The sequence below is a fragment of the Cynocephalus volans genome, chromosome 4 (genome assembly GCF_027409185.1).
Source record: "Cynocephalus volans isolate mCynVol1 chromosome 4, mCynVol1.pri, whole genome shotgun sequence".
Classification (NCBI taxonomy): Eukaryota; Metazoa; Chordata; class Mammalia; order Dermoptera; family Cynocephalidae; genus Cynocephalus; species Cynocephalus volans.
The window spans coordinates 61,392,405-61,403,539 of record NC_084463.1 but is presented as its reverse complement, the minus strand read 5'-3'; positions in this window follow the sequence as shown (position 1 = coordinate 61,403,539).

The following is an 11,135-nucleotide window of genomic DNA, read 5'->3' as shown; positions in this document are numbered from 1 at the left end:
TTAATATTCAATGTTCTGCATTCTTACACTTTTTCTTTATGCAGATTAACAATTTTTTATTATTTTATTGAAATTTCCATGAATGTTCAAGGAAATGGGATACAACACTTTTTCTTTCTTTCTTTCATCCCCCTACACCCCCAGCTTCCAAATCATTGTTGACAACATTAATATTCCATCTTCTGCATTCTTACTCTTTTTCTTTATGCAGATTAACAATCTTTTATTATTTTATTGAAATTTCCATGAAAGTTCAAGGAAATGGGATACAACAGTTTTTCTTTCTTTCTTTTATCCCGCACAACCCCCCAGAATCCAAATCATTGTTGACAACATTAACATTCAATCTTCTGCACTCTTAATCTTTTTCATTATGCTGATTAACAATCTTTTTATTATTTTATTGAAATTGCCATGAATGTTCAAGGAAATGGGATACAACAGTTTTTCTTTCTTTCTTTTATCCTCCAGCGCCCCCAGCTTCCAAATCATGGTTGACAACATTAATATTCTATCTTCTGCATTCTTTCTCTTTTTCTCAATGCAGATTAACAATCTTTTTATTATTGTATTGAAATTTCCATGAATGTTCAAGGAAATGGGATACAACAGTTTTTCTTTCTTTCTTTTATCCCGCACAACCCCCCAGATTCCAAATCATTGTTGACAACATTAACATTCTATCTTCATCTTTCTTACTCTTTTTCTCTATGCAAATTAAGAATCTTTTTATTACTTTATTGAAATTTCCATGAATGTTCAAGGAAATGGGATACAACAGTTTTTCTTTCATTCTTTTATCCCCCACCCCCCCAGCTTCCAAATCATGATTGAAAACATTAATATTCTACCTTCTGCATTCTTACTGTTTTTCTTTATGCAGATTAACAATCTTTTCTTATTTTATTGAAATTTCCATGAATGTTCGAGGAAATGGGATACAACACTTTTTCTTTCTTTCTTTTATCCCCCAACCCCGCCAGCTTCCAAATCATTGTTGACAACATTAATATTCTATCTCCTGCATTCTTACTCTTTTTCTTTATGCAGATTAACAATCTTTTATTATTTTATTGAAATTTCCATGAATGTTCAAGGAAATGGGATACAACAGTTTTTCTTTCTTTCTTTTATCCCCCACGCTCCAAGCTTCCAAATCATGGTTGACAACATTAATATTCTATCTTCTGCATTCTTACTCTTTTTCTTTATGCAGATTACCAATCTTTTTATTATTTTATTGAACTTTCCATGAATGTTCAAGGAAATGGGATACAACAGTTTTTTTTTCTTTCTTTCATCCCCCACCCTCCCAGCTTCCAAATCGTGGTTGAAAATATTAATATTCAATCTTCTGTATTCTTACACTTTTTCTTTATGTAAATAACAATCTATTTATTATTTTATTGAAATTTCCATGAATGTCCAAGGAAATGGGATACAACATTTTTTCTTTCTTTCTTTAATCCCCCATGCCCCCAGCTTCCAAATCGTGGTTGACAACATTAATATTCAATCTTGTGCATTCTTACACTTTTACTTTATGCAGATTAACAATCTTTTTATTATTTTATTAAAATTTCCATGAATGTTCAAGGAAATTGGATACAACACTTTTTCTTACTTTCTTTTATCCCCCACCCCCCTAGCTTCCAAATGATGCTTGACAACATTAATATTATATCTTGTGCATTCTTACACTTTTTCTTTATGCCGACTAACAATCTTTTTATTATTTTTTTGAAATTTCCATTAATGTTCAAGGAAATGTGATACAACATTATTTATTTCTTTCTTTCATCCCGCACGCCCCCAGCTTCCAAATCGTGGTTGAGAATATTAATATTCAATGTTCTGCATTCTTACACTTTTTCTTTATGCAGATTAACAATTTTTTATTATTTTATTGAAATTTCCATGAATGTTCAAGGAAATGGGATACAACAGTTTTTCTTTCTTTCTTTTATCCCGCACAACCCCCCAGAATCCAAATCATTGTTGACAACATTAACATTCAATCTTCTGCACTCTTAATCTTTTTCATTATGCAGATTAACAATCTTTTTATTATTTTATTGAAATTTCCATGAATGTTCAAGGAAATGGGATACAACAGTTTTTCTTTCTTTCTTTTATCCCACACAACCCGCAGATTCCAAACCATTGTTGACAACATTAACATTCATTCTTCTGCATTCTTAAACTTTTTCTTTATGCAGATTAACAATCTTTTTATTATTTTAGTGAAATTGCCATGAATGTTCAAGGAAATGGGATACAACAGTTTTTCTTTCTTTCTTTTATCCCCCACGCTCCAAGCTTCCAAATCATGGTTGACAACATTAATATTCTATCTTCTGCATTCTTACTCTTTTTCTTTATGCAGATTACCAATCTTTTTATTATTTTATTGAACTTTCCATGAATGTTCAAGGAAATGGTATACAACAGTTTTTCTTTCATTCTTTTATCCCCCACCCCCCCAAGCTTCCAAATCATGGTTGACAAGATTAATGGTCTATCTTCTGCATTCTTACAATTTTTCTTTATGCAGAATAACAATCTTTTAATTATTTTACTGAAATTTCCATGAATGTTCAAGGAAATGGGATACAACAGTTGTTCTTTCTTTCTTTTATCCAGCACCCCCGCCATCTTCCAAATCATGGTTGACAACATTAATATTCAATCTTCTGCATTCTTACACTTTTACTTTATGCAGATTAACAATCTTTTTCTTATTTTATTGAAATTTCCATGAATGTTCAAGGAAATGGGATACAACAGTTTTTCTTTCTTTCTTTTATCCCCCACAACCCCCCAGCTTCTAAAACATGGTTGACAACATTAATATTCTATCTTCTGCATTCTTACTCTTTTTCTTTATGCAGATTAACAATCTTTTTATTATTTTATTGAAATTTCTATGAATGTTCAAGGAAATGGGATGCAACAGTTTTTCTTTCTTTCTTTCATCCCCCTACCCCCCCAGCTTCCAAATCATGGTTGACAACATTAATATTCCATCTTCTGCATTCTTACTCTTTTTCTTTATGGAGATTAACAATCTTTTATTATTTTATTGAAATTTCCATGAATGTTCAAGGAAATGTGATACAACAGTTTATCTTTCTTTCTTTTATCCCGCACAACCCCCCAGATTCCAAATCATTGTTGACAACATTAACATTCAATCTTCTGCATTCTTAATCTTTTTCTTTATGCAGATTAACAATCTTTTATTATTTTATTGAAATTTCCATGAATGTTCGAGGAAATGGGATACAACACTTTTTCTTTCTTTCTTTTATCCCCCAACCCCGCCAGCTTCCAAATCATTGTTGACAACATTAATATTCTATCTCCTGCATTCTTACTCTTTTTCTTTATGCAGATTAACAATCTTTTATTATTTTATTGAAATTTCCATGAATGTTCAAGGAAATGGGATACAACAGTTTTTCTTTCTTTCTTTTATCCCCCACGCTCCAAGCTTCCAAATCATGGTTGACAACATTAATATTCTATCTTCTGCATTCTTACTCTTTTTCTTTATGCAGATTACCAATCTTTTTATTATTTTATTGAAATTTCCATGAATGTCCAAGGAAATGGGATACAACATTTTTTCTTTCTTTCTTTAATCCCCCATGCCCCCAGCTTCCAAATCGTGGTTGACAACATTAATATTCAATCTTGTGCATTCTTACACTTTTACTTTATGCAGATTAACAATCTTTTTATTATTTTATTAAAATTTCCATGAATGTTCAAGGAAATTGGATACAACACTTTTTCTTACTTTCTTTTATCCCCCACCCCCCTAGCTTCCAAATGATGCTTGACAACATTAATATTATATCTTGTGCATTCTTACACTTTTTCTTTATGCCGACTAACAATCTTTTTATTATTTTTTTGAAATTTCCATTAATGTTCAAGGAAATGTGATACAACATTATTTATTTCTTTCTTTCATCCCGCACGCCCCCAGCTTCCAAATCGTGGTTGAGAATATTAATATTCAATGTTCTGCATTCTTACACTTTTTCTTTATGCAGATTAACAATTTTTTATTATTTTATTGAAATTTCCATGAATGTTCAAGGAAATGGGATACAACAGTTTTTCTTTCTTTCTTTTATCCCGCACAACCCCCCAGAATCCAAATCATTGTTGACAACATTAACATTCAATCTTCTGCACTCTTAATCTTTTTCATTATGCAGATTAACAATCTTTTTATTATTTTATTGAAATTTCCATGAATGTTCAAGGAAATGGGATACAACAGTTTTTCTTTCTTTCTTTTATCCCACACAACCCCCCAGATTCCAAACCATTGTTGACAACATTAACATTCATTCTTCTGCATTCTTAAACTTTTTCTTTATGCAGATTAACAATCTTTTTATTATTTTATTGAAATTGCCATGAATGTTCAAGGAAATGGGATACAACAGTTTTTCTTTCTTTCTTTTATCCCCCACGCTCCAAGCTTCCAAATCATGGTTGACAACATTAATATTCTATCTTCTGCATTCTTACTCTTTTTCTTTATGCAGATTACCAATCTTTTTATTATTTTATTGAACTTTCCATGAATGTTCAAGGAAATGGTATACAACAGTTTTTCTTTCATTCTTTTATCCCCCACCCCCCCAAGCTTCCAAATCATGGTTGACAAGATTAATGGTCTATCTTCTGCATTCTTACAATTTTTCTTTATGCAGAATAACAATCTTTTTATTATTTTACTGAAATTTCCATGAATGTTCAAGGAAATGGGATACAACAGTTGTTCTTTCTTTCTTTTATCCAGCACCCCCGCCATCTTCCAAATCATGGTTGACAACATTAATATTCAATCTTCTGCATTCTTACACTTTTACTTTATGCAGATTAACAATCTTTTTCTTATTTTATTGAAATTTCCATGAATGTTCAAGGAAATGGGATACAACAGTTTTTCTTTCTTTCTTTTATCCCCCACAACCCCCCAGCTTCTAAAACACGGTTGACAACATTAATATTCTATCTTCTGCATTCTTACTCTTTTTCTTTATGCAGATTAACAATCTTTTTATTATTTTATTGAAATTTCTATGAATGTTCAAGGAAATGGGATGCAACAGTTTTTCTTTCTTTCTTTCATCCCCCTACCCCCCCAGCTTCCAAATCATGGTTGACAACATTAATATTCCATCTTCTGCATTCTTACTCTTTTTCTTTATGGAGATTAACAATCTTTTATTATTTTATTGAAATTTCCATGAATGTTCAAGGAAATGTGATACAACAGTTTATCTTTCTTTCTTTTATCCCGCACAACCCCCCAGATTCCAAATCATTGTTGACAACATTAACATTCAATCTTCTGCATTCTTAATCTTTTTCTTTATGCAGATTAACAATCTTTTATTATTTTATTGAAATTTCCATGAATGTTCAAGGAAATGGGATACAACATTTTTTCTTTCTTTCTTTTATCCTCCAGCGCCCCCAGCTTCCAAATCATTGTTGACAACATTAATATTCTATCTTCTGCATTCTTACTCTTTTTCTCTATGCAGATTAACAATCTTTTTATTGTTGTATTGAAATTTCCATGAATGTTCAAGGAAATGGGATAAAACAGTTTTTCTTTCTTTCTTTTATCCCGCACAACCCCCCAGATTCCAAATCATTGTTGACAACATTAACATACTATCTTCGTCATTCTTACTCTTTTTCTCTATGCAGATTAAGAATCTGTTTATTATTTTATTGAAATTTCCATGAATGTTCAAGGAAATGGGATACAACACTTTTTCTTTCTTTCTATCATCCCCCAACCCCAGCAGCTTCCAAATCATGGTTGACAACATTAATATTCTATCTTCTGCATTCTTACTCTTTTTCTTTATGCAGAATAACAATCTTTTTATTATTGTATTGAAATATCCATGAATGTTCAAGGAAATGGGATACAACAGTTTTTCTTTCTTTCTTTTATCCCCCACCCCCGCCAGCTTTCAAGTCATGGTTGACAACATGAACATTCTATCTCCTGCATTCTTACTCTTTTTCTTTATGCAGATTAACAATCTTTTATTATTTTTTTGAAATTTCCATGAATGTTCAAGGAAATGGGATGCAACAGTTTTTCTTTCTTTCTTTCATCCCCCTACTCCCCCAGCTTCCAAATCATGGTTGACAACATTAATATTCCATCTTCTGCATTCTTACTATTTTTCTTTATGCAGATTAACAATCTTTTATTATTTTATTGAAATTTCCATGAATGTTCAAGGAAATGGGATACAACAGTTTTTCTTTCTTTCTTTTATCCCCCAACACGCCCCAGCTTCCCAATCATGGTTGACAACATTAATATTCTATCTTCTGCATTCTTACTCTTTTTCTCTGTGCAGATTAACAATCTTTTTATTATTTTATTGAAATTTCCATGAATGTTCAAGGAAATGGGATACAACAGTTTTTCTTTCTTTCTTTTATCCCCCACAACCCCCCAGCTTCTAAAACATGGTTGAAAACATTAATATTCTATCTTCTGCATTCTTACTCTTTTTCTTTATGCAGATTAACAATCTTTTTATTATTGTATTGAAATTTCCATGAATGTTCAAGGAAATGGGATACAACAGTTTTTCTTTCTTTCTTTTATCCCCCACCCCCGCCAGCTTCCAAATCATGGTTGACAACATGAACATTCTATCTCCTGCATTCTTACTCTTTTTCTTTATGCAGATTAACAATCTTATATTATTTTTTTGAAATTTCCATGAATGTTCAAGGAAATGGGATACAACAGTTTTTTTTTCTTTCTTTCATCCCCCACCCTCCCAGCTTCCAAATCGTGGTTGAAAATATTAATATTCAATCTTCTGTATTCTTACACTTTTTCTTTATGTAAATAACAATCTATTTATTATTTTATTGAAATTTCCATGAATGTCCAAGGAAATGGGATACAACATTTTTTCTTTCTTTCTTTAATCCCCCAGGCCCCCAGCTCCCAAATCGTGGTTGACAACATTAATATTCAATCTTCGGCATTCTTACACTTTTTCTTTATGCAGTTGAACAATCTTTTTATTATTTTAATGAAATTTCCATGAATGTTCAAGGAAATGGAATACAACTGTTTTTCTTTCTTTCTTTTATCTCCCACCACTTCCCACCTTCCAAATCATGGTTGGCAACAGTAATATTCAATCTTGTGCATTCTTACACTTTTACTTTATGCAGATTAACAATCTTTTTATTATTTTATTAAAATTTCCATGAATGTTCAAGGAAATTGGATACAACAGTTTTTCTTCCTTTCTTTTATCCCCCACTTGCCCGCAGCTTCTAATTCATGGTTGACAACATTAATATTCTATCTTCTGCATTCTTACTCTTTTTGGTTATGCAGATTAACTATCTTTTTATTATTTTATTGAAATTTCCATGAATGTTCAAGGAAATGGGATACAACAGTTTTTCTTACTTTCTTTTATCCCCCACCCCCCCCCCCAGCTTCCAAATCATGGTTGACAACATTAATATTCTATCTTCTGCATTCTTACACTTTTTCTTTATGCAGACTAACAATCTTTTTATTATTGTATTGAAATTTCCATGAATGTTCAAGGAAATGGGATACAACAGTTTTTCTTTCTTTCTTTTATCCCGCACAACCCCCCAGCTTCCAAATCATTGTTGACAACATTAACATTCTATCTTCTGCATTCTTACACTTTTCCTTTATGTAAATAACAATCTATTTATTATTTTATTGAAATTTCCATGAATGTCCAAGGAAATGGGATACAACATTTTTTCTTTCTTTCTTTTGTCCCCCATGCCCCCAGCTTCCAAATTGTGGTTGACAACATTAATATTCAATCTTCGGCATTCTTACACTTTTTCTTTATGCAGATGAACAATCTTTTTATTATTTTAATGAAATTTCCATGAATGTTCAAGGAAATGGGATAAAAAAGTTTTTCTTTCTTTCTTTTATCCCCCACCCCCGCCAGCTTCCAAATCATGGTTGACAACATTAACATTCTATCTCCTGCATTCTTACTCTTTTTGTTTATGCAGATTACCAATCTTTTTATTATTTTATTGAACTTTCCATGAATGTTCAAGGAAATGGGATACAACAGTTTTTTTTTCTTTCTTTCATCCCCCACCCTCCCAGCTTCCAAATCGTGGTTGACAACATTAATATTCAATCTTGTGCATTCTTACACTTTTACTTTATTCAGATAAACAATCTTTTTATTATTTTATTAAAATTTCCATGAATGTTCAAGGAAATTGGATACAACAGTTTTTCTTACTTTCTTTTATCCCCCACCCCCCTAGCTTCCAAATGATGCTTGACAACATTAATATTATATCTTGTGCATTCTTACACTTTTTCTTTATGCAGACTAACAATTTTTTTTATTATTTTTTTGAAATTTCCATTAATGTTCAAGGAAATGTGATACAACATTATTTATTTCTTTCTTTCATCCCGCACTCCCCCAGCTTCCAAATCGTGGTTGACAATATTAATATTCAATGTTCTGCATTCTTTCACTTTTTCTTTATGCAGATTAACAATTTTTTATTATTTTATTGAAATTTCCATGAATGTTCAAGGAAATGGGATACAACAGTTTTTCTTTCTTTCTTTCATCCCCCTACACCCCCAGCTTCCAAATCATTGTTGACAACATTAATATTCCATCTTCTGCATTCTTACTCTTTTTCTTTATGCAGATTAACAATCTTTTATTATTTTATTGAAATTTCCATGAAAGTTCAAGGAAATGGGTTACAACAGTTTTTCTTTCTTTCTTTTATCCCGCACAACCCCCCAGAATCCAAATCATTGTTGACAACATTAACATTCAATCTTCTGCACTCTTAAACTTTTTCATTATGCAGATTAACAATCTTTTTATTATTTTATTGAAATTTCCATGAATGTTCAAGGAAATGGGATACAACAGTTTTTCTTTCTTTCTTTTATCCCACACAACCCCCCAGATTCCAAACCATTGTTGACAACATTAACATTCATTCTTCTGCATTCTTCAACTTTTTCTTTATGCAGATTAACAATCTTTTTATTATTTTATTGAAATTGCCATGAATGTTAAAGGAAATGGGATACAACATTTTTTCTTTCTTTCTTTTATCCTCCAGCGCCCCCAGCTTCCAAATCATGGTTGACAACATTAATATTCTATCTTCTGCTTTCTTACTCTTTTTCTCAATGCAGATTAACAATCTTTTTATTATTGTATTGAAATTTCCATGAATGTTCAAGGAAATGGGATACAACAGTTTTTCTTTCTTTCTTTTATCCCGCACAACCCCCCAGATTCCAAATCATTGTTGACAACATTAACATTCTATCTTCATCTTTCTTACTCTTTTTCTCTATGCAAATTAAGAATCTTTTTATTACTTTATTGAAATTTCCATGAATGTTCAAGGAAATGGGATACAACAGTTTTTCTTTCATTCTTTTATCCCCCACCCCCCCAGCTTCCAAATCATGATTGAAAACATTAATATTCTACCTTCTGCATTCTTACTGTTTTTCTTTATGCAGATTAACAATCTTTTCTTATATTATTGAAATTTCCATGAATGTTCGAGGAAATGGGATACAACACTTTTTCTTTCTTTCTTTTATCCCCCAACCTCGCCAGTTTCCAAATCATGTTTGACAACATTAATATTCTATCTTCTGCATTCTTACTCTTTTTCTCAATGCAGATTAACAATCTTTTTATTATTGTATTGAAATTTCCATGAATGTTCAAGGAAATGGGATACAACAGTTTTTCTTTCTTTCTTTTATCCCGCACAACCCCCCAGCTTCCAAATCATTGTTGACAACATTAACATTCTATCTTCTGCATTCTTACACTTTTTCTTTATGTAAATAACAATCTATTTATTATTTTATTGAAATTTCCATGAATGTCCAAGGAAATGGGATACAACATTTTTTCTTTCTTTCTTTTATCCCCCATGCCCCCAGCTTCCAAATCGTGGTTGACAACATTAATATTCAATCTTCGGCATTCTTACACTTTTTCTTTATGCAGATGAACAATCTTTTTATTATTTTAATGAAATTTCCATGAATGTTCAAGGAAATGGGATAAAAAAGTTTTTCTTTCTTTCTTTTATCCCCCACCCCCGCCAGCCTCCAAATCATGGTTGACAACATTAACATTCTATCTCCTGCATTCTTACTCTTTTTGTTTATGCAGATTACCAATCTTTTTATTATTTTATTGAACTTTCCATGAATGTTCAAGGAAATGGGATACAACAGTTTTTTTTTCTTTCTTTCATCCCCCACCCTCCCAGCTTCCAAATCGTGGTTGACAACATTAATATTCAATCTTGTGCATTCTTACACTTTTACTTTATTCAGATTAACAATCTTTTTATTATTTTATTAAAATTTCCATGAATGTTCAAGGAAATTGGATACAACAGTTTTTCTTACTTTCTTTTATCCCCCACCCCCCTAGCTTCCAAATGATGCTTGACAACATTAATATTATATCTTGTGCATTCTTACACTTTTTCTTTATGCAGACTAACAATTTTTTTTATTATTTTTTTGAAATTTCCATTAATGTTCAAGGAAATGTGATACAACATTATTTATTTCTTTCTTTCATCCCGCACGCCCCCAGCTTCCAAATCGTGGTTGACAATATTAATATTCAATGTTCTGCATTCTTACACTTTTTCTTTATGCAGATTAACAATTTTTTATTATTTTATTGAAATTTCCATGAATGTTCAAGGAAGTGGGATACAACACTTTTTCTTTCTTTCTTTCATCCCCCTACACCCCCAGCTTCCAAATCATTGTTGACAACATTAATATTCCATCTTCTGCATTCTTACTCTTTTTCTTTATGCAGATTAACAATCTTTTATTATTTTATTGAAATTTCCATGAAAGTTCAAGGAAATGGGATACAACAGTTTTTCTTTCTTTCTTTTATCCCGCACAACCCCCCAGAATCCAAATCATTGTTGACAACATTAACATTCAATCTTCTGCACTCTTAATCTTTTTCATTATGCAGATTAACAATCTTTTTATTATTTTA